The sequence below is a fragment of the Scyliorhinus canicula genome, chromosome 20 (genome assembly GCF_902713615.1).
Source record: "Scyliorhinus canicula chromosome 20, sScyCan1.1, whole genome shotgun sequence".
Classification (NCBI taxonomy): domain Eukaryota; kingdom Metazoa; phylum Chordata; class Chondrichthyes; order Carcharhiniformes; family Scyliorhinidae; genus Scyliorhinus; species Scyliorhinus canicula.
This window is the reverse complement of record NC_052165.1, coordinates 60,600,403-60,624,058: the sequence shown is the minus strand read 5'-3', so window position 1 is coordinate 60,624,058 and position 23,656 is coordinate 60,600,403. Positions and strand designations below refer to the sequence as shown.

At 46.0% G+C, this 23,656-nt stretch overlaps 1 protein-coding gene across 5 annotated transcripts in view; it reads right to left on the bottom strand.

Moving 5' to 3' along the window:
- LOC119955070 (protein shisa-like-1) overlaps positions 1–23,656 on the bottom strand; it is a 226,297-nt gene that overhangs the window by 98,115 nt on the left and 104,526 nt on the right. The window contains exon 1 of one of the 5 annotated variants that reach the window (XM_038780917.1): positions 23,222–23,303. The exons of 3 other annotated variants lie outside the window; for them this stretch is intronic. The gene's annotated coding sequence lies outside the window, so the exon portion shown is untranslated. Of the gene's footprint in view, positions 1–3,071; positions 3,140–23,221; positions 23,304–23,656 lie in introns of those variants that run through there. One more of the 5 variants, XM_038780918.1, reaches the window with a different exon arrangement.

The following is a 23,656-nucleotide window of genomic DNA, read 5'->3' as shown; positions in this document are numbered from 1 at the left end:
GACAGTGACCCTAATTGGAGGCAGAATGTTGGAGGCACATGAAAGGATCAGTGGAACGGGGAGAAGATTCTTGCCCAAAGAAGTGGGTACGGAGCCATTTTTGCCAACTCCAGTGTGATGCCACCACCAAGTGCATCTTCCCTTCACTCCCTCTGTCAGCATTCCGCAGAGACCGTTCCCTTCGAGATAATCTAGTCCACTCCTCCACCATACCCAGTACCTCTCCCATCACCCATGGCACCTTCTCATGCAATCGCAGAAGGTGCAACACCTGCCCCTTTACTTCTTCCATGCTTAACATCCCAGGCCCAAAACACTCATTCCAGGTTAAGCAGCATTTCACTTGCATCTCTTCCAATTTGGTCTATTGCATTCGCTGCTCCCAATGTGGTTTCCTCTATATTGGAGAGACCAAACGCAGACTGGGTGATCGCTTTGCTGAGCATCTTCGGTCTGTGCACATTCAGGATCCTGACCTTCCTGTTGCTTGCCATTTTAACGAAAGACCCTGCTCCCATGCCCACATGTCTGTTCTTGGCCTGCTGCAATGTTCCAGTGAAGCGCACCGCAAACTGGAGGAACAACTTCTCATCTTCCGGTTAGGCACACTACACCCTTCCGGTCTCAACATCGAATTCAACAATTTCAGATGAATAGCTCTACCCCACCTCGACCCGCTTGTTTTCATCCCATTTCACTTTAACTGTCTTTTATCATTTCTTTCTTTCTTAATATATATTTAACCCCCCCTCCCCATCTTATCCACCTTTCCTTAACCTTTCTCCTCTTTGCTTCCCCTTCCCCTCTCCCCACATCTACAGTTCATCCTCTGATGTTAGTTTCTCTGCTGTTTGGCCTTTCACATCTTTTGTTCTCTCTGGGGACTGCCAATAGCACTCTTTCCCCTTGGTTTCTGTGGCTATTAGCACCCAGTTTCCCTGGGTTTCTGTGGCTATGATTCATCTTTCATTCTCACTTCACAGTATAAATATTTCCCACTTTCTCTGTCTGTTAGCTTTGACAAAGAATCATCGGACTCGAAATGTGAGCTCTTTTCTCTCCCTACAGATGCTACCAGACCTGCTGAGATTTTCCAGCATTTTCTCTTTTGTTTGCCAAAAGCCTCAGCACTTCCTTGTGCCGTATCCCTCTCTATCCATCCTATCCATGTGTTTGTCAAGATGCCTTTTGAACGCCATTAATGTATCTACTTCCACAACCTCCCCTGGCAACGCGTTCCAGACACGTACCACCTCTGCATAAAAAACTTGCCTCGCACTTCTCCTCGACACTTTGCCCCACGGACTTTAAACCTATGCCCCCTGGTGACTGACCCCTCTACCCTGGGAAAGTGCCTGCCCATCCACTCTATCCATGCCTCTCATAATCTTGTAGACCTCTATCAGGTCACCCCTCACCCTCTATCGTTCTGATGAAAACACTCCATGTCTATTCAGCCTCTCCATATAGCTAACACCCTCCAGACCAGGCAACATCCTGATAAATCACCTCTGCACCCTCTCCAAAGCCTTTACATCCTTCTGGTAGTATGGAGACCAGAATTATGTGCAATATTCCAAGTGTGGCCGTATCAAGGTCCTATACAACTGTAGCATAACATACCAGTTTTTATACTCAATGTCCCATCTAATGAAGGCAAGCATCCCGTATGCTTTCTTGACTACCTTGTCCACTTGTGTTGCCACCTTCAAAGATATGTGAACCTGCACACCCCGACCTCTCTGACTTTCTATACTCCAAAGAGTTTTACCATTTACAGTATATTTCCCCTCTATATTAGACCTACCCAAAATGCATGACCTCACATTTGTCCACATTATACTCAATTTTCCATTTCTCTGCAACCTATCTATGTCCTGCTTATCTTCTGACAATCCTTAACACTATCTGCTACTCCACCAACCTTGGTGTCATCCGCAAACATACTAATCAGACCGGCCACATTTTCCCCCAAATCGTTTATGTACACCATAAACAACAGAGGCCCAAGCACCGATCCCTGTGGAACACCACTAGTCACAACCTTCCATTCAGAAAAACACCCTTCTTCTGCTACCCTTTGCCTCTTAGACCCAGCCAATTCTTTATCCATCTTCACACTTCACCTCTGATCCTATGTGACTTCACCTTTTGTACCGGTCTGCCATGAGGCACCTTGTCAAAGTCCATGTAAACAATATCCGCCGCCCTCCCCTCATCGATCATCTTTGTCACCTCCTCAAAAAACTCGATCAATGTGGGAACTATGATTTTAGTTATAGTATATTAAAAAATTGTAAATGTTGAAAATACTTAACCAATTAGGCAACATCTGTCGAGAGAGAAACAGGGTTAACTGTCTCGGCACAGATGCTGCCAGGCATTCTGAGCATTCCCAGCATTTTGTTCTTATTTCGGATTTTCATTATCTTCAGTATTTAAGCTTTTAGTCAGCTTGCCTAATAGCTCCTCCTTTGCCTCAGCACCAACCTTCGCCTGATTATGTGTTTGTGAAGTGCCTTGTTAAAGGTGCTAATACTAACATCAGTTATTTTTTGCTGTTGACTGTTGGAGCTAAAAGTACAGAATTTCTCACATTTAAACCCTTCAAAAAGGGAATGTTGAAAAGTACACTGAGTGCTCTGGAATCCCTTGGTGTTTGAATCAGCAGACAGGATTATGCTTTAATTTATGATGTCAAATACATTCTCCTTCATAAACAAGAAAAGTGAATTTGAAATAATTTAATTTACAATAAGGCAGATGAACTACTTCACAGTTTGATTCCCAGAGATTCCAGTTAGAAAATATGAGGTGACAGAACAGTTGTGACCAGCAATTAGTTTTATTAAATTTGCAACCATTGCTTAAGCTGATTACAGGCTCATTTTAAAAGAAAATTATTGAAGTCATTAATAACATGCAAAGCCTGACCAACCCTGGTGCTCGGAAGAGTCATGCTACCGAGAGATTTCTGCGTTTAAACTATTTTTGATGGAGTCTACTTAACAGCAAATTCTAATACCATAATCTCATGTTTTATTGAAGCATCTTTGCAAACTATTACTCACAGGATTGGTTTTCTCCTTACTTCATCCTCATTTTTTTTCGCTCCTCTCCTGAAAGTGTTAATTCATGTCCGTGTGCATTTCCAAGAATACAGTCACTGACCTCAATGGCAGCAACAGCATGCAGTGCACTTACTGCCTGAGCCAGGAGGAATGATCGGTAATGCGCCAGCTTATTGAAAGATTGGACGGTAAACAAAATGGAAATGCAGCGTGGCAGGGATGTCGAAAGAGGAATTAATTTGGAGTTTGCACATTTTCCCCGTGTTTGCATGGGTTTCGCCCCCACAACCCAAAAGATGTGCATAGGTTAATTGGCCACGCTAACTTGCCTCTTAAGTGGAAAAAATGAATTGGATCATCTAAATTTTTTTTTAAAAGCATTGTCCTGTTCATATTCTTCTGCTTCATATTGTGGTAATAGAGCATTATAAAAAGAGAATGGAATATATTCTTAAATAGGAAAAAAGAGCAGAGTCACAAGAAAGAAGTGGGACTAAATAGGTACTTCTTTCAAAAAATTTTACGCAAATGTTTATCAAAGTCCGCTTAAGGATGGAGAACCATAATTGATTAAAACAGAATATATGTAAATAACACTAACCATAACAAAAAAAGCTAATTTAGAATGGGATCCAGCACTAAGTCCAAAGATGTGCAGGTTGGGTGGATTGGCCATGAAAAATTGCCCTTAGTGTCCAAAATTCTATGATTAACGTAGGACAAAAGTTCGGCACAACATCGTGGGCCGAAGGGCCTGTTCTGTGCTGTATTTCTCTATTCTCGATCTATCTAAGCAGTTAAGAGGAAAAATGGGAATAACATCTAACGGGTATGAGGGAATCTGGGTGTGCAATGTGTTTAGAGCTACAGAAGTGGCAAGGGCATTTTATCAGTCACAGATATGCCCAACTCTGATCAAGTTCTTCAAAAGATATGCAACCACATCTCCCCCTCCCCCCCCCCCAATTCTACATTTGTCTGTGACCGCCCTTGAAAAAACTCAGTTCCAATTCATTTATCAAAATCCTTTCAAAATCCCCATTGCCTAGCTTTTGACCCTCCGTTCACGATGAGAGCTCTGCAACTGCTGCTCTGTTCAATCAGATGTTTAACACTATCTGATCTCCATTGACATTCTCTAACCTTGACCATTTCCCTGCTATGGCAATCATTTTTGCTCCCTTAAAGTCCAAAGGACGCAGATTGAATGGATATGATGGATAAATAATTTAGGGAGTGGCCCACACATAACATCATAAAGAGTGCAGCATTAAGATGGGGAATTTGAGGGGTGGCATGTGGCACAGTGGTTAGCACTGGGACTGCAGCACTGAGGACCCAGGTTCAAATCCCCGCCCTGGGTCACTGTCTGTGTGGAGTTTTCACATTCTCCCCATGTCTGTGTGGGTTTCACCCCCACAACCCAAATATGTGCAGGGTAGGTTAATTGACCATGCTAAATTAATTGCCCCTTAATTAAAAAATAAAAATAATTGGCTACTCTAAATTTAAGAAAAGGATTGGGAATTTGGTGCAAGTGGGAATTCTGTGGTAAGTATTTCTCAGACTGAAATTTAGTTTAATTAAAATTATGCTTTTACAACTCTAAAAGCTGATTAACAGGAAGTGTAGTGGCAGATAACTGTCAATCAGCTGTAAACAGGAGGTGCTAATTAGTGTCAACAGGAAGCTGCGTTCACAGTTATAACTTGGGTGTGACTCAGAAGGTTTCTAAGAAAACAGTATTTTATAAACACAGAGTGGTTTGCAAGTAAAGTCACCATAGCACCAGATGACCATAGGCTGCTTTCCCCTTTGAGGGGTAGAGCTGGCTAGTTGTGATTTAACCTGAGGATCAGCACACCTCAGGTGAGAGCAAAGTTGAGACAACAGGGCCTTCATGAATAATCTCAACTGGTATAGGAAACGAACCCGCGCTGTTGGCCTCGCTCTATCACAAACCAGCTGTCCAGTCAATTGAGCTAGGGTGAATTTTACCCTTTATTTTCTATTCTCTCTGTGTAAGTAAAGGTCCCTGATGACCATAGGCTGCTTTCCCCTTTAAGGGGGAGAGCTGATTGCTGATGATTTAACCTGAGGATCACCACACCTCAGGTGAGGGGCAAGGTTGGGGCCTTCATGAATAACCTCAGCCAGTACGGGAATTGAACCCACACTGCATCACAAAGAGCTGCCCAGCCAAGTGAGCTAAACCGGCCGCCAATTTCAACAGGCTGTGTAAGTCAGGAATTCAGTGCAGATGGGAATGGAGTGCTCCCTTTTCCCTTCCACCTTCAATACATGCAGTATGTGGAAGCTTGAGGCAGGAGGTGTTTAAATATTTTTGGGCACTGTTTTGGACAAGTTAATGCAGGTAACAACAAACTAAAAGAAATATATAAATAATATAACTCAGTTAGGCAAAGCTCTGGCACAGTAGGAAATGCATACGACCTGCTGTTATGGGTGTTTGATGACAGTGAGTCTCTGCCAGTAAACACATCTGCAGTGGTTGATTCTGCCTTGGATTTCTCCAGCTCAGATCCATTGAACTATGCTGTGAGTTGGAGGAACTCCAACCAAAAGGAGGAAGGGCAGTCTCTGGGCAATTGCTCCAAATTTTACTCACACCTTTTAGAGGGGAACAGGGTCAGATTAGAGTTGGTGGAACTGATAGGGTACAGAGTAAGGGGATCTCAGATGAGATCATGAGGAAACCTGGAAACAGATCTGCCTGCCCCTTCTGGCCCCACCCCTTCAGGCTCCTGGCCGCTGACAGTGCCAAACTGGCAGTGGCAACCTGGCTTTGACACTACCAGGTTGGCGATGCCAGGGAGCCAGACATGAGGGCTGCGGAGGCCTCCGAGCACTCTGGCGTGGTCATCGCATCTGGTCTCCAATTTGTGATTCCCACTGGCGCTAGGTGACGCCGATGGTGGGAACATAGCACCTTTCTGGAAGGTTCACACCCTTGCTGGGCATAAACCTGATTATGTCTGCTGGGAGGGCCCAGGAACATTTGTTCGATGCAAACCCAGTTTGAGGCCTATCCTGGAACTTTCTCGACATTGTGGGATTTGTGCCGGGCTCAATAAGGCTGGAAAATCACCCCCTGAATCTTGAATACTGCCTGCAGTTTGGTCTCCACATTTAAGAAGGATGTAAATGCAATGGAGACAGTTGAGAGGAGATTTACAAGATTGATATCTGGAATGAGAGGCTTGCCATAGGAAAAAAGGTTTCACAGACAAGCCCAGCAACTGCTGGCCAATCAGTTTAACCTTATTGGTGGGGAAGCTACTAAAAATGGTAATTTGTGAAAAAAATAATAATCACTTGAGCAAATATGGATTCATTAAGGAAAGCCAGCAAGGATTTGTTAAGGGACAGTGGGTTTGATTAACTTGCTTAGGTTGTTTTATGAGGTAACAGAGAGGGTTGATGAGGGTAATGCTGTTGATGTGGTGTACATGGGCTTTCAAAAGGCATGTGATCCGGTGCCACACAACAGATTTCTGAACAAAGCTAATGCTCATAGAATAAAAGGGACCGTAGCAACATGGATCCAAAACTGGCTGAGTCACGGGAAACAAAGAGCGCTGGTTAATTGACGTTTCTTGAACTGGAGCAAGGATTACAGTTGAGTTCTCGAGTGGTCTGTGTTAGGACCATTGCTCTTCCTGATTTATATAAATTACTTAGAACTTGGTGTAGTGGGCACAATTTCAAAATTTGAGGATGATGCTAAACTTGGAAGTATTATGAACAGTGAGGAGGACACGGTAGAACTTCCAAAAGAAATAGACACGTTGGTGGAATCGACGGACAAAAGGCAAATTTAAAGCAGAGCAGCATGGTGGTGGTGTGTTCATTTTATATAGAGAACACAGGAAGACAACAGATGCTGAGGTGTAAAATTTTAAAGCAAGGAGTAGAAGGAAGGGGCAGCACAGTGGCGCAGTGGTTAGCATTGCTGCTTCACTGCACATTCTCCCCGTGTCTGCATGGGTCTCACCACCACAACCCCAAAATGTGCAGGGTAGGTGGAGTGGCCACGCAAAATTGTCCCTTGACTGGGAAAAAAATTTGGGCACTCTAAATTTATTTTATAAAAGGAGCAGAAGGACTTTGGTATATATGTGCATAAATTATTGAAGGTGATAGGACAGGATAATAAAGTATTTAGCATCCTGGGCTTTATTAAGATGGGTATAGAGTATAAAAGCAAGAATGTTATGTTAAACTTATATAGAACACTGGTTTGGCCCCAACTGGAATATTGCATCCAGTTGGGAGTTTATGGAGGATGTGAAACCATCAGAGAAAACACAGAAACATTCTCTGGAATGGTTCTAGAGATGAGGAATTCAGTTATGTAGATTGACTGGGGAAATTAGGACTGTTTTCCCTGGCGAAGATAAGATTGAAAGGAGATTTGATAGGTGTCTTCAAAATCATGAGGGGTTTGGGCAGAGTAGGAAGAAACTGTTCCCACTGGTCGAGATACTGAGAACCAGAAGGCACAGATCTAAGATGATTGGCAAAAGAACAATAACAACAACATAACAGACATAAAAACATGTTCACGTAGCGAGTGGTTAGGATCGGGAATGCACTGCCTGAGAGTGTGGTGGAGGCAGGCTGATGCACTAGCAATTACGACGAGACGAGAGTAGAGAGTAATCGAGGCTTTATTACGCAGACATGTGTTGCCTCCTACAGCTGCTACCGAATGGCTGCAGCTCGGTGAGCACATATATTTATACTCCGCTTACTGGGCGGAGCCAGCAGGCAGGAATCTACCCCCGTACCTGTAGTACAGGTGCCTTACCGTATTACATCTCATACGTGCACTATATACAACAGTGGTGACTACAACATTCACCCCCTGTTAAAAAAGAGTCCAGCGGGGGTGGTGGAAAACTATTTACATGTAATTGCATTTTTAAAGAGTACAGTTCTGGAAAAGTTCACAAATTCAGGCAGTCGGGTGCCTTGATCCTCCGTTGTGAGCGCCACAGTCCCCCGTGGCGATGCAGGCGCCGGCTTGGTTGCCGTTGACTCCGGGAGCGTGTAATCGTCATCTTCATCCCCGGGTGGAACCAATGGGAGGACGGATCATCCTGGAGTGGGGGCTGTAGTGAGGTGCGCTGGGAGGAGGACGGGTGGCGCCAGGGCAGTTAGGGGGGGGGGGGACCCAGGTAGTGCCAGGTCCCTGAGGGAGACTGTGTATTGGCGGCCATTGGGGGTACGCCACGTAGGCGTACTGCGGGTATGCATGGAGTAGCTGTACCCTTTCAACCAACGGGTCCACCTTGTGGAGCCGCACGTGCTTGCTGAGGAGAACGGGTCCTGGCCTGGAGCTGCCAGCTACGTTGGGAGCGAAACCCCGGAGGTGGACTTCCGTATTGAGGTGGATGAAGCTCTCCGTGCTCCCAGAGTCAAGAAGGCAAGGTGTCTTGTGGCCATGGACTTTCACCATCGTTGTCGCGGTTGCGAGGTTGTGTGGCCGGGACTGGTCGAGCGTGATGGAGATGAGCTGCGGCTGGTTTTGGTGGGCCCTGGGTTGGTCGGCGGCGGTTGCGGGCAATGAGTGGCCCGATGAAGTGCCCGACGAACAGGGGTCCTGAGGCGTCGTCCAAAATGGCGCTGAAGATGGTGGCGTTAAAGATGGCGGCGCCCATGGTCCGCATGAGGTCTGATGGGAGGGGGAGATGGTGGCGCCCATGGGCCGCACGAGGTCTGATGAAAGGAAGATGGCGGCACCCATGGGCCGCACTTGGGTTGCGGGGGCATAAATGGTGGCGCCCACTGTCCGCACGTGGGGGTGCAGGAACAATGGGGCTGGTTACAGCGTCGATCGACCGGGCCTGGAACACTGCAGCGAAATGTCCTTTCTTCCCGCAGGCCTTTCAGAGTGCGTGGCGTTGCCAGGGGTGCTTTGCCCGCAGAAGTAGCACTTGGGCCCCCCAGGGTTGGCTGGCTGCCGCGCGGCACAGGCTTGGGGTTGGCTGGGGGAAGTTGCAGGTGGGGTCCACAATGTCCAGGGGGTCGCTGTGCGGTCGGGGGCGTACGCTTGTACATTACGGGAGGTGACCGTTAGCGAGGTCGCAAATTTCTTGATCGCTGCGAGGTTGAGTGTACCCCCTTCTAAGAGGCACTGGCGGATGTACCCTATGCCCGTAACGAAAGCGTTCCTGATTAGGAGTTCGGAATGTTCATTGGCCGAAACTGCCTGGCAATCGTAGTTCCTCACCAGGGCATCAGGGCACACCAGAAATCTTCCAATGACTCACCGGGGAGTTGTTGCTGCGTGGACAGGAGGTGTCTGGCGTAGAGTGTGTTGGGCGCATCCCAGATAAGAAGAAAGATATCGGAGCTCAGCCGTGTGTACAGGATCTGTAGTTTCTGTGCCTCAGAGGGTGGTTCTGTTGCTGATTCGATGTAGGCTTCAAAGCAAGCTTGCCAGTGGTCGAAAGCCGACTTGGCGTTGTCTGCTTGAGGGTGCAGCTGCAAGTCATCTGGCTTGATGCGAAGGTCCATCGCTGTAAAATCTCTGCGAAATAAATTGATGACTATCAATTACGACGAGTCGAGAGTAGAGAGTAATCGAGGCTTTATTATGCAGACATGTGTTGCCTCCTACAGCTGCTGCCGAAATGGTTGCAGCTTGGTGAGCACATACATTTATACTCTGCCTACTGGGCGGAGCCAGCAGGCAGGGATATACCACCGTACCTGTAGTACAGGAGCCTTACTGTATTACATCTCATAAGTGCACTATATACAACAGTGGTGACTACCACACAGGCTTAATCAAGGCATTCAAGAGGGAGTTGGATTATATGAAAAGAAAGAATGTGCAGGGCTATGGGAAGAAGGGAATGGGAGAATGGCAATGGGTGAATTGCTCCTTCAGACATCCAGTAACAGGCATGATGAGCTGAATGGTATTCTTCAGTTCTGTAACCATCCTGCAATATTATATCACTGTTCCTTCACTGTTGCTGTGTCAAAAGTCTGGAATTCCCCCCTAACAGTATAGTGGGTGCAACTATAGCAGATGGACTCTGGTGGTTCAAGAAGACGGTTTACCAGTATCCTCTGGGCAACAAATGCTTGACCCGCCAGCAATTCTCACACCCCTTGAGTGATCTTTTTTTAAATGGTAGCGGAGGAGGAGCAGCCATAATGGCAAAGGATGAAATCACTTCATGATAAGAGACGACATGGTGAGAGTCAGGCAGGAGGTGGAGTCTTAATTGGTAGAATTAAGAAGTAGAATTTGCTTTAACACTGCAGCATGAGTTGTATTTAGGCCCCGTGGGAGAACTGAAATGATAGATAAATGCTGAGATTAAACAGGCATGAGCAAAGGTAAGATGGTTTCATTTGGGATTTTAATGCAGATTGGGATAAGCAAACTAGCACACTTCAGAAGGCGAGTGCATTTCTTGAGTGTTCAGGCAACATTAAGCATTAGAACTAACAAGGTGAAAGGCAATATTAGATTTAGCAACAAATAGTGAACCAGATTTAGTTAAGAACCTGATGTTGTGTGGACATTCATCTAATAGTGATCATAATATGATCAAGTTCAATGTAGTGTTTGAAGGGGAGGAAGGTGAATGAGCTATCAAAATCTGTGATTTATGTCAGATTGGCTGAGTAGGATGACGCAGAGACTGCCCACTGTAAACCAAGCAAATCTGTTAATAGGTGAAACAACACCTGTGAAAGGTGTTTAAAAAATATAACATTATAAAGATATCCCAAAAGGGCAAGCATTCTACTTGCCCCCAAAAATGCCTGAGACAATTAAAGAGGTCAGAGACAATACAAGACAAGGAAAAATATAGAAAAGTGCAAAATCTAGCACAGATCCTGACAAATGGGTTAGCTACGAAGAGCAGCAAAGGGTGACAAAGCAGATAGTAAGAGCTACAGAAAGGGAGCATGGGAAAAAACTTGCAAGTGATGTCAAAAACAAGAAAAACACTTTTACATTTATATTACGAAAAATGAGTGTTTTCAGAAGGAATGCGAACTTTGCCGATGATAGTAAGAAAATTGAAGACATGCTGAGTTTGCATCCATATTTATGAAGAGCAATGCCTGACATTACAATGAAACTGTAATTGCATCATGGACAGGGACTCAGCAATATTAATATATGCATGATAACAGTAATGGAGAAATTATTGTTTCTAAATGGAGACAAATCCCAAGGCAAGGTTGCTTCCATTGCAGGCTCTTCAAAAGAAGTACATAGGAACATTACAGATGTCCTAGCTATAAGCTTACAGAGTTCTCTGAATCTGGAAACAGTAGCTTTCTATCAGAAAATTGCACTTGTCTCTGTGCTATTTAAGATATATGATAGAAAATAACCGAGGAATGTCTAACATTGGTAGCTCGGAAATTGATAGAATCTTTAATTAAAGATAGGGGGAGTTTGAAAACTTTCAGTTGATCAGAGAGGGCAGGGATTTGCAAAGATAGATCTAACCTGGTGAATCTTATTATATTATCTGAGGTAGTGTCAAGAAGCTCGCTGGTGTTATCTGCAAGGGTATCAGAACTTGGAACACCAGTTCATGGGGGTGAATAGTTTTGTTTTTATAATGGTGTGAGGAGACTTGTGAAACTCCAGTGAGAATAAATAACCCAGTTGGTGTGTAACAATTATTAAAGACAATTTATTAAACCAAAGAAATGATCCACAACACAAACAGGTCTACTCTACTCTAAGACAAATAAAGTACAGGAATTTATACAGAACGTACTCTTTGTTCCAAAATGTCTCTATGATCCCTGAACTCATTAAGATTTCCCTGTTTCCCCAAATACCATCCAAATTAAATAAATCTACAAGTTAAAACCAGCTTACAGTTACCACACAGGGATGATACTCAAATCTGGGAAATGTCTTGTCCTGGTCCTGCAAAGAAATGTAAACTTTCTTTACGAAGGTCGTCTGTATTGCCTTGGCTCTCAGACTTTGAGGCCGTTAGATGTAAAGCTTGGAGCTGAATTCTTTGTAGCCCGACGACAAAATTGTGTTCGGCGACCAGGTGGAATTCCACGCCGAAATCGGGGCCGGTCTGCCATGCTCTGCCCCCTCCAAACTGGCATCATTGTGACATGTGCCGCACGACGTTTCAACGATGTTGACATGTCATCGGCTGGCACACCCGTGATGCTCCGCCCCAATAGGCCGAGTTCCCGATGGCGCAGGCCACTTATGGTCCCAATTGTGCGGGAACCCGGCATGCCGCCGCCGCACTCAGCTGGGATCCATGCCGCTGGCTGGGGGGGGGGGAGCCTTCTGCTAGGGCTGGGGGGACTGGTGAGAGGTGGCTAGGGGGTAGGCTGTGGGGACGTGGTTGGCGGGCTGGGGTCATGCACAGCCATGTTGTACTGCGTGACCGGTGCAGGTCATCAGCCATGCACATGCACGGCCCAGGACCTGGCTAATCTCCGACCATTTTCGGCGCGATCTGCGAGCGTTTCTGGCGGTGCTGGTGAAAGCCCCTTGCCGGTTCCCGAATCGGTGAGAGGTTCGCGCCAGTTTGCTGGTCATAAAACATCACTGGTCCCATGCCAGCGTCGGCACTTAGCCACAAAAATGGAGAATTCCGCTCTTGGTCTTCAGGCTGCCAGCTGGAAACTGGCGTATCTGCTTCTGAGCCTGCTAGGTGTTAACAGGTCTGTTCTACTTCTGAGGCTGTTCGAAATTATACCTGGGTTACACTGTGACTTTGCCTTCTGTGTATTTGGCTGCCTGTCCTTGTCAAATTCCTTGACTCTGGATTTCATTATATGTATATCTCAATAATCTGTCCCATTGTCCAGCTAAACTGTTTCTACTCATAAGCTATGCAATTCTTATTCTTGTCTCAAATTCCTTCTAATCTTGCTACTGGGAGAGTCCATCTCATCTAGCCTTTTGAATACTGGTTACTGCTGTCTCTAGGCAGATTTCTACTTATTGCTGGGCAGACCGTATTCCATTAGGTTTTCTTAAATTGATTTTAATGTCGTTGCTCGGCAAATTCACAACAGGAGGTGACTCAAGTAATGGATAGGGGATGTTATTTATATGGATTTCCATAGGCATTTGATTAAAGTCCTCCTTAAAGGATTGTTAGCCAAAGTTGAAACTAATGGAATAGAAGACAAATTATTGACCTCATTAGGGAACTGACTGGACAGAACAAGATAGAGTGTATGGATAACAAGTAGGTTTCTAACTGGCAGGATGTGATAAGTGGTGTCCTAGAAGAATCTATGTTGGGGCCTCAATTATTTGCCATATTCATTAATAACAGATATGGGGGTAGAAAGCCAGATACCAAATTTACCAATGATCCAATGATCGTGAGCACTGTAAGCAATAAAAATGGAAGTATAAAATTACAAAATAAATTGATGTATTAAGTGAGTAAGTTGTGCAAATTTCAATATTGGCAACTGTGAGATCATCCCCTTTAAATCTAGAGCAAATAGAACAATCTTTCTGAATGGAAAGAGCTAGAAACAGCTGAGGCCAAAAGACACTTAGGAGTCCAGGTATATAGATCATTAAAAGGTCATGAACAAGTACAGAAAATAATCAAGAAGGCAAAAAGAATGCAGGTCTTGATATCTACAGAATATAATAAAAGGAGGAAGAAACCATGCTTTAGCTGTACAAAGTCCCGATTAGACCACACCTGACGTACTGTAGGCACCACACAAGGTTTCTCAGAATGATACATGGCCTGCATAGGTTAATCCATGAGGAGGGATTAAACAAACCTGACATGCATTCCCTGCAATTAATAATAATCTTTATTATTGTCAGAAGTAGGCTTACATTAACACTGCTATGAAGTTACTGTGCAAAGCCCTCAGTCGCCACATTCCGGCGCCTGTTGGGGTACACAGTGGGAGAATTCAGAATGTCCAATTCATCTAACAATTCATTTTGGGGCTTGTGGGAGGAAATCGGAGCACCCGGAGGAAACCCACGCAGATACGGAGAGAACTTGCAGACTCTGCACAGACAGTGACCCAAGCCAGGAATCGAAACTGGGACCCTGGTGCTGTGAAGCAACAGCGCTAACCACTGTGCTACCATGCCTTATGAGGTAATTTGATTGAAGTTTTCAATACATAAAGAGGAGCAGATAGGATAGATAGAAAGATACTGGGCGGAATTTTCCCCCAAAAATAGCAGTGTGAGTCAGAAAAGCGACGTGTTCGTCCCCTGTCAAACAGGTGGGTATCCCAGTGAGATCTTCACACACTTTGCCATTCTTATGAAGGGGGCATGTTTTACGCCAGCACTGTGAAGGGTTTTACCTAAATAGAGATCTCAAGATGAAGGTAAAGACCACTCCCAGGGTTGTTTTTCTTAATAAATTTAGGAGTACCCAATTATTTTTTTTCAATTAAAGGGCAATTTAGCATGGCCAATCCACCTACCCTGCACATCTTTTTGGGTTGTGGGCGTGAGACACATGCAGACATGGGGAGAATGTGCAAACTCCACACACAGTGACCCAGGGCCAGGATTGAACCCGGGTCCTCAATGCTAAGTGCCATTGGCAGCAGTGCTAATCACTGCGCCACCATGCTCCCAGGGTTGTGGAAGGAAAGGCAGAGACTCCAGATGGAGTTTGGGCTAGTTTCGATGGGAAGGCGGTGGGCAGCTGCGGACGACCAGAGGGTCAGTGTATGAGTACGTGGAAAAGGTGAATAGGATGTTGGCTCACCAGTTGAAAAAGCAGGAGGCGCCGAGGGAGATTAGTAGAGTTAGGCAAGATAAGGGTAAGGTAGTGATGGCACTGCTTGGGATGTTAACCATGTAAGAAAGCAGGCTGCAAGGCTTCACAGACCCACCTCGACCCTCATCCTGGGGTGATCCCTGACCTGGCACCTCCAACCGAGCTGAAGCCCCCAATTGCCATTTCCCATGAAGGACCCCCCCCCCCACCCCCCACAGAATTTGGCGAGCGACTGCAGTGCTTTTGTGCTCCCTGGAGGTAAGTCGAGTGGAGTACTCATCTTCTTCCTCCCTCTTGGAGTTCATCACCCCTAGTCCATGCTTGTAAGGAGCAGGTGCCCGGCTGACATCCCGCTGGAAGGTTCCGTGAAGCCGGAACATCTGACTTCAATCTCGTTAATGAGTTTGAAATTCATTCAGATGTATTTAAATCCGATTCTCACTCCTTCTGGGCAAGATCGGGTTTGTGCCAGTGGGAAGAGCCCGGGAAGAGTGAAAATTGTTTTGCGCCTGCCACAAATTCGGTTTTAGGCCTTGAGTCAAATTTTCCTGACATAGCGGGATTTGCGCGAGGAGCAACCTGGCCATAAAATTGCCCCAACTATTTCTACCAGAGAGCATAATGTAAAAATTGGAACCAGAGTCCTCTCAGGAGCAGAGTTAGGAAACACTCTGTGCAAAAGCTGGTAGAAGTTTGGAATTCTTTTACAAATGACAATTGAAGCCAGATCAATTGTTAATCTTAAAATTGAGGTTGATATATTTTTGTTACGCAAAGATATTCTGGGATCTGGGGCAAATCTTGTAGGTCAGCCGTGATGTTATTGATTGACAGAACAGGCTTGAGGGGCTAATTGGCCCATTCCTGTTCCTATATTCCTAGCTGTTCACCACTGGATCTAGCTGGAGCACATAAAGCACTTTCGGATCCTGCACGCGTCTACCAAAACTGTTCACTGTTACAGGATCATCCTGGAATGAAAGGATACCTCCAACTTCTTTTTCCCACTGAGACCAACATTCCTGAATATGCTGTCACCTCTCAAATCTGAGCCCATCTTTCCTGGAGTTCCATGCTTTAATCCAGCCGATCAGATTTCAGTAACCCTGCCACTGTATCGAAGCAGCTCTTCTCAAAGTTACAAATTACAATCTATGGTATTGTAAAAAAGGTGAACTATCCCTCCTTTGGCCTTTTTGACCTCTCTGTAACCTATGGCAAGGTCGACCTTGCCACCTTCCTCCAACCTTGGCAGCATGGTAGCATTGTGGATAGCACAATCGCTTCACAGCTCCAGGATCCCAGGTTCGATTCCGGCTTGGGTCACTGTCTGTATGGAGTCTGCACATCCTCCCCGTGTGTGCGTGGTTTCCTCCGGTTGCTCCGGTTTCCTCCCACAGTCCAAAGATGTGCAGGTTAGGTGGATTGGCCATGATAAATTGCCCTTAGTGTCCAAAATTACCCTTAGTGTTGGGTGGGTTTACTGGGTCATGGGGATAGGGTGGAGGTGTTAACCTTGGGTAGGGTGCTCTTTCCAAGAGCCGGTGCAGACTCGATGGGCCGAATGGCCTCCTTCTGCACTGTAAATTCTATGATTCTAACCTCGTCGGGCTAGCTAGGAACACAGTCCCCTGGCTCCAGTCTAACCTATCTCACCAGAGAATAACTCACAGTTGCTTCTGTACCATTACCTCTGGTATTCCATAAGGACCTATCCTTGGCCTCCCCCACTTCTCAACTACACGTCTTTTTTTTCCTAATCTGTATTGTTTTCCTTTTACATAGAGGTTTTATTCAACTTTTGTTTAGTTTTGCAATATTTTGAAATATTCTCACTGTAAAATTAAGAACTGTCAGGTCACATTATGCAATTTATTGAGAAGCAATTTAGAGTTGATTATCTGAGACTTCTGGTGACTGGAGCTATTGTTTACCTTTACAGGCAGATTGCTTGTGACATTAATGATTCTTCAGTGAGTAATCCAAATGAAGATGCACAATTCCTTTAAACTTATTCACGCATGGCTAAAGTGCAATGCAATCAGTTGACTTGGTTCAGTTTGCACATTTTATACGGTCCTCAGAACGATTTGATTTTTATGGTTTTATTTTTCACTTGTCAGAATGAGGGATGCCAGTATTAAGTAATGGTACTTCTATCCTTATTGAACAGTCTATATTATGTTAGAAATGGATGTAAACTTGATACATTTGCCATTCTTAAATGTTACCCATCCATTGCTTGTGGGAAGTGCGAATGTGCTGATATGGGTTGATTAGAGGATTTGGCTCATCATGATGTCGGACAGGTGAATAACCTACAAGCAACTAATACCCTGGAATCAATTGGCATTGGAGCAGCAATTTAGAGTGTTGCTAGGTATCATCCGCGGAAATGCACCTCAACTGGAATCAAAGCAGCACGGTAGCACAGTGGTTAGCACAGTTGCTTTACAGCTCCAGGGTCCCAGGATCGATTCCCGGCTTGGGTCACTGTCTGTGCGGAGTCTGCACGTTCTCCCCGTGTTCTCTCCAGTTTCCTCCGGATGCTCCGGTTTCCTCCCACAGACCAAAAATGTGCAGGTTAGGTGGATTGGCCATGATAAATTGCCCTTAGTATCCAAAAAGGTTGGGTGGGGTTACTGGGTTACTGGGATAGGGTGGAGGCGAGGGCTTAAGTGGGGTGCTCTTTCCAAGGGCCGCTGCAGACTCGATGGGCTGAATGGCCTCCTGTACTGTAAATTCTATGATTCTATGAAAGCCTTGAGGAGAATAGGGCTAAGTGAAAATTAGAAAATGCTAGGTTTGATTGAATTTTTTGAGGAGGTGACTAGGTGTATAGATGAGGGCAGTGCAGTTGATGTAATCTACATGGACTTCAATAAGGCTTTTGACAAGATCCTGCACAGGAGACTGATCAATAAGATAAGAGCCCATGGGATCCAGGGAGATTTGCAAATTGGATCTAAAATTAGCTTTAGGTAGGAGGTCGAAAGTTGTTTTTGTGACTGGAAGCCAGTGCTATACCATAGGCATCAGTGCTGGGTCCCTTGCTGTTTGCAGTTGTGCATTAATGAGCTCGATGGGAATGTGGAGATGGGAATAAGTTCGCAGATGACACAACAATTAGTGATAGTGAGGAGGAAAGCTTTAGATTACAGGACAATATAGACAGGCTGGACAGATGGTCGGAACAGTGGCAAATGGAGTTTGACCCTGACAATTGTGGGATGATGCATTTTGTGAGGAGTGACAAAGCAAGGGAATACACAATGAACAGTAGGACGTTAGAAATTACAGACGACCAGAGGGACCTTGGGGTGCATGTCCATAGATCCCTGAAGGCAGCACGACAGAGAGATAGTGCCATGGTGCAACGTCAACAATGTCTCCCTCAACATCAGAAAAACTGAGGAGCTGGTCATTGACTTCAGGAAGCAAAGTATCGTACACACCCCTGTCTGCATCAATGCAGCTGAGGTGGAGATGATTGACAGCTTCAAATTCCTAGGCGTGCACATCACCAACAATCTTTCCTGGTCCACCCACGTTGACACTACGACCAAGAAAGCACAGTGAAAAAAAGCACAAGAAAAAACAGTGCCTATACGTCCTCAGGAAACTATGGAAATTCGTCATGTTCACATTGACTCTTACCAATTTTTACAGATACACAATAGAAAGCATCCTATCTGGCTGCATCACAGCTTGGTATGGCAATTGCTCGGCAGTAAGATGGGAAGAAACTACAGAGAGTCGTGAACACAGCCCAGTCCATCACACAAACCCACCTCACATCCAATTACTTTGTCTACACCTCCTGCTGCCTTGGGAAAGCGGGCAGCATAATCAAAGACCCCTTCCACCCGGGTTATCCTCTCTTCCAACCTCTTCAATCGGGCAGGAGATACAAAAGTCTGAGAACCAGCAGTAACAGATTCAAAAACAGCTTCTTCCCCGCTGTTACCAGACTCCTGAGTGACCCTCTTATGGACTGAACTGATCTTCTCTACTGAACATACATACACTCCGTATGCTTCACCCGATGTCTGTGTGCATGTATTTACATTGTGTATCTATCATATGTCCTATGTTTTTCATGTATGGAATGATCTGTCTGGACTGTACACGGAACAATACTTTTCACTGTGCCTCAGTATACGTGACAATAAATCCAAATCCAATTTAAGAAGTATTTAGATGAGCACTTAAAACACCATAGCATACAAGGCTATGGACCGCGTACTGGAACATGGGATAAGAATGGATAGGTGCTTGATGACCGACACAGACACAGTGGGCTGAAGGGCCTCTTTCTGTATTGTAAAACTCTATAGGGCGAGATTCTCCGCAAATGCGGAGAATCGTAAAGGCTGCATGGGACAGGCCGTGAACCACGGCAGCCTTCACGCCCACTTCCGGGGCCGATTCTCCCCCCGGGCGGGGCTAGGGGGCGCGGCCCCGTGCGTCATGGCGGCGCGGCCTTGACGACGGTCATCAAGGCCGCACGGCAAGCATCACGCCGGCTGACGCGGCCGATGACGTCAGCCGTGCATGCGCAGGTTGGACAACGGCAACCCGCCAACATGCTCAGTTGGCGTCTTTTCGTCGAGCGGCAATTCGTGGCGTGGGTCGGGCGTGGGTGGGGGGAGAATATTGGGAGGGCGTGAAAAATGTCGGGAGGCCCTCCCGCTATTCTCCCACCCGGTGTGGGGGGGCGGAGAATTGCGCCCGTCTCTATGGCCGGAACGTTGCAGCTGTTCACACCCATGCCACGGGTTTCCCCGCGTCTAGGGGTGCATTCAACGGAAAACCCTGTTGACAACGGTGGGATCGTCTGAAATTCACTGCGATTTGAGCGGTAAATCTTACCCAATTAATCAAAAGAGATATTCTGTGCACATTTTTAACTGGATACTTGACCAAAGCAATGATACAGTTTTCAGTATCCAACTGTCAGGATTCAGCCCACCTAGTTATCACTGAGTTTATGAGACAGCTGAACCATGTTGTTTCTTATCGTGTAATAGCTTCCAGGTACTAAAAATATCCGGCAAGACGAGATAGAGGTCAGGTGAATTGATGTTGGAAGTGAGGGTGTACTTGTTTTTGCAGCTCTGTTGCGGTGCTTCTATTAATCATTATCTGCTTCTCTCTATACCAGGGGCTGTGGCAAACTCTCAGTCATGCTACACTCTAATTGGAAGATTGTACTTCATTTGTCTGTCATTTCTACAATAATTTTTTAAAATATATTTTTTTAAATTTAGAGTACCCAATTAATTTTTTCCAATTAAGGGGCAATTTAGCGTGGCCAATCTACCTCGCCTTGGGTTGTGGGGCGAAACACACGCAAACACGGGGACAATGTGCAAACTCCATACAGTGACCCAGATCTGGGACCTCGGCACCGTGAGGCAACAGGGCTAACCCACTGCGCCACCGTGCTGCCCATTTCCACAATGATAGGCAAAAAGTGAAATACTGCAGGAACTGGCAATGTGAAGACAGGAATAGAAAAAAAGTTACTCAGAGACGTTGAAGTCAAGTCAGCTGACTTCTCAGATTAAGACAATTGCTTCATCTGTGAATCTGTCTTTACACCTGAAATGTTGAATAGCAGACATTGGCTGGGATTCTCCGAAAATGGGGCTATGTCCACACGCCCGCCGGAAAATGGGTGCGAATCAGTCCAGATCGTTTTAAAGACGTCCAGAGTGTGTTCCCGGTTTTAAGGGGGATAGGAGGGCCCCAGCACGTGCTGCGCAGCTCCTGCCGCCGATACGGGGCCCTGCACTTCCAGCCGCGAGTCCGCCCTTGCGCGCGGCGGCTGTTTTCGTGCCGGCTCCCGCGCAACATGGCGGAGCCACACAGTGAGTCGGCGCAGAAGATAGGCCCCTCCCCCCCGGATTGCGCGAGCCCGCCGATCGGTAGACCTCGATAGCGGGCCTGTCTGGCATGGAGGCACTGCCCCAGAGTCTGATCCCCCCACACCCCTAACAGAACAGCCAGTGCGGCCACGGGTCCGAGCTCTCGCTGGGTGAAACCATATGGAAACCACACCGGTGGAACTCAGCCGGTCAATCGCAGAGAATCGCTGCAGGGGCCGCTTTCAACGGCCCCCGAACGGTGCCGCGCAAGCGCGGCTGGGGGAAATTCTCAGGTCGTTGGAGAATCGCGTCTCGGCATCACGGGTCTGAGACCCCATTCTCCGCCCCACGCCGAATTCGATTTTGTCGCAGAGGCCCACAGAATCCCGAGCTGTATTTTCACACTGGTTCTTGTTGGGGGCTCCACTGTAGCCCAGTTGTTAGCACTGTTGCTTCACAGCTCCAGGGTCCCAGGTTTGATTCCTGACTTGGGTCACTGTCTGTGTGGTGTCGGCACGTTCTCCCCGTGTCTGCGTGGGCTTCCTCTGGGTGCTCCAGTTTCCTCCCACAGTCTAAAGATGTGCAGGTTAGTTGGATTGGCAATGCTAAATTACCCATGGTGTCCAAAGAAAAGGTTGGTGTGGTTACTGGGTTACGGGGAAAGGGTGGAGGTGTGGGCTTAAGTAGGGTGCTCTTTCCAAGGGCCAGTGCAGACTTGACAGGCCAAACGGCCTCCTTCTGCACTGTAAATTCTATGATCTATTCTATGAAGGTTTCCTTTTCCAGATGTATTTTTACAAAAACTGATCCTAAATGAAGGAGACTGAGCTCCTCACTCGTGGTGAGATAGATTTCCCCTGGCACAGGTTTATTGCAAATATTACTTTCCACTTATCAGCTTTTTGGATGGAACCTTTCCTGAAAGGGAGTGTTGTTGTTTGACAGCCCCTTTGCTGGATTGCCTAGCAGCAGGAGATGAGAAATGATGATACACAGCAGGTGGACAATTGGTCAATCTTTTCTGCATTATTTAATGATGCAGGAAATCACCTTGGGAGCAAAACCTGGCCTGCACCTGAAAATGGGCGAGAGAATCGCAATGCAGGATTTACCTGTTCCTTCTGATGGAGACAGCACAGAAACTTTGTAATGAAATTTAACGAAAGCATGCATGCAACCCAGCACTGAACAACCTGTTGAGTGGCTTCATGCATCAGTAGATGAGTGTACGGCTAGCGTCATTTAAAACCAGACAGCACTTCCGAAAGGAAAAGTGCATTCTGGATGTAGTAAGTGCTGGGGAAGAATGACCTACAGAACGAATGGTTATAGTGTGACAGGGCAGAAATCGTGCCCCAAGCTTCTCTGGCACAGCACCTGAACCCTTGATGCATAAGATGGACGGAGGGAAAGAGGCATTCTATTCACGGGAGGACACCCCAGTCAAACATTGTGAATGCAGTGGGACCACATAGCTGACCTGGTCATTGCCAGCAGTCTAGCCGCAAGGAAAAGCTCAAAGGGGAATCATCAAGGGTGATTAGTTGCCTTTTGTATCTAATACGATGGTTTGTTGGATAACGTTTGTTTGGAACCTTTGTTTGTGGTGGCTGTTAATTCAGCACTGTATTGATCTGTTCCTGATAAGTATTGATCAGGAACAGACAGAAGGTAAGGTGTGAGATTTTTTTGAATGGGGAATTGGTGTTATGTTCACAGGCACTCCAGTTGAATGAACCAATCATGGGCAATCGTACCAGAGAGGGGAGATATTGGTTGACTCCCCCATTCCTCCTTAGTTGCTCACCATTCTCTTAATGGCAAAGGCTGTGCTATTAAGATGACGAGATTTTACAGGGTGGGGCCAATCACAATGCGTCATGATACGTGCTTTGGAAAGTACTGCAATGTTCGTCCAGAGTGGCCCAGGCAAATGAAGTTTTGCTTAAGCAACCGCAATCAACCACTGGCCAATGACCAGTTCAGTGACAGACCTTGCAGCAGTGCAGCTCCCAATGATATACATTATGGCCCGGAGCCATGAGCCAGATTGCCAGAAGGTAGCTGTGAAAAAGTTCACTTTCGCTGCCACCAGCAATGCTGTCTTCACTCTGCTTTTACACTGAAAGAGGAGACAGTGAGCACTCCTTAAGTGAAGCAGAGGTGTTTCACACTGAAGTTAAGGTGAGAGAATTGCTCTCTGAAGACTCTGAATGGACATGATCTCCTGCTGAGAGTTCAGCCCTTCATCCTTTTCCCCTCTTTGAAAAGCTTGTCCTCCTCTGTGTCACCTTGGTTCATTCTCCACATCATGCTGCAGACCACAAGGGTTGGATATCACAGCACCATGACTGGGAGCAAGAGTACTGAACAGAAGCTTTGAAGTCAGAGCCTTTCACCATCTGCCACATCACTCCCTAAAGACATCAACAGCTTTAAATCATAGCGCAAACCACCAAACACTTCCACTCGCTCAGTAACAGCTAAGAGAAATCATCCAGCAACTAACCTGTTAGTCGTTGAAGATCTCTTTGAATAGCACTATTAGTTAGCTGCTGAATAACTGTTCAGCTGTGCAAGGTTAAGAAAAGTCATCAGCTATAGTGGCAGATGGCATCTCTACAGTCTAATCAGTATTAATCTCTGACTGACATCATGATCAGCCTATTCTGCATATTTCCGCTGTCCGCAATTACATCTGGTGCAGCCCACACCAGAAATATGCATGTGCAATGTGGAGCCATTTTAGACCCAAAATGGCAGCCATAATGTCAAAAATACGGATACTACAACATCCGAACTTTGCAGTCAAAGCACCTTGATGTCATGTCAACTCAGTACCTGTTAATCCCCAATTCATGGGACACTGATTTTTACCTTAAAAGTTCTGATCGCATTGATCTCTGTCGGTCAAGAGGGAGTAAGACTTTATTAGAAAAAAAAT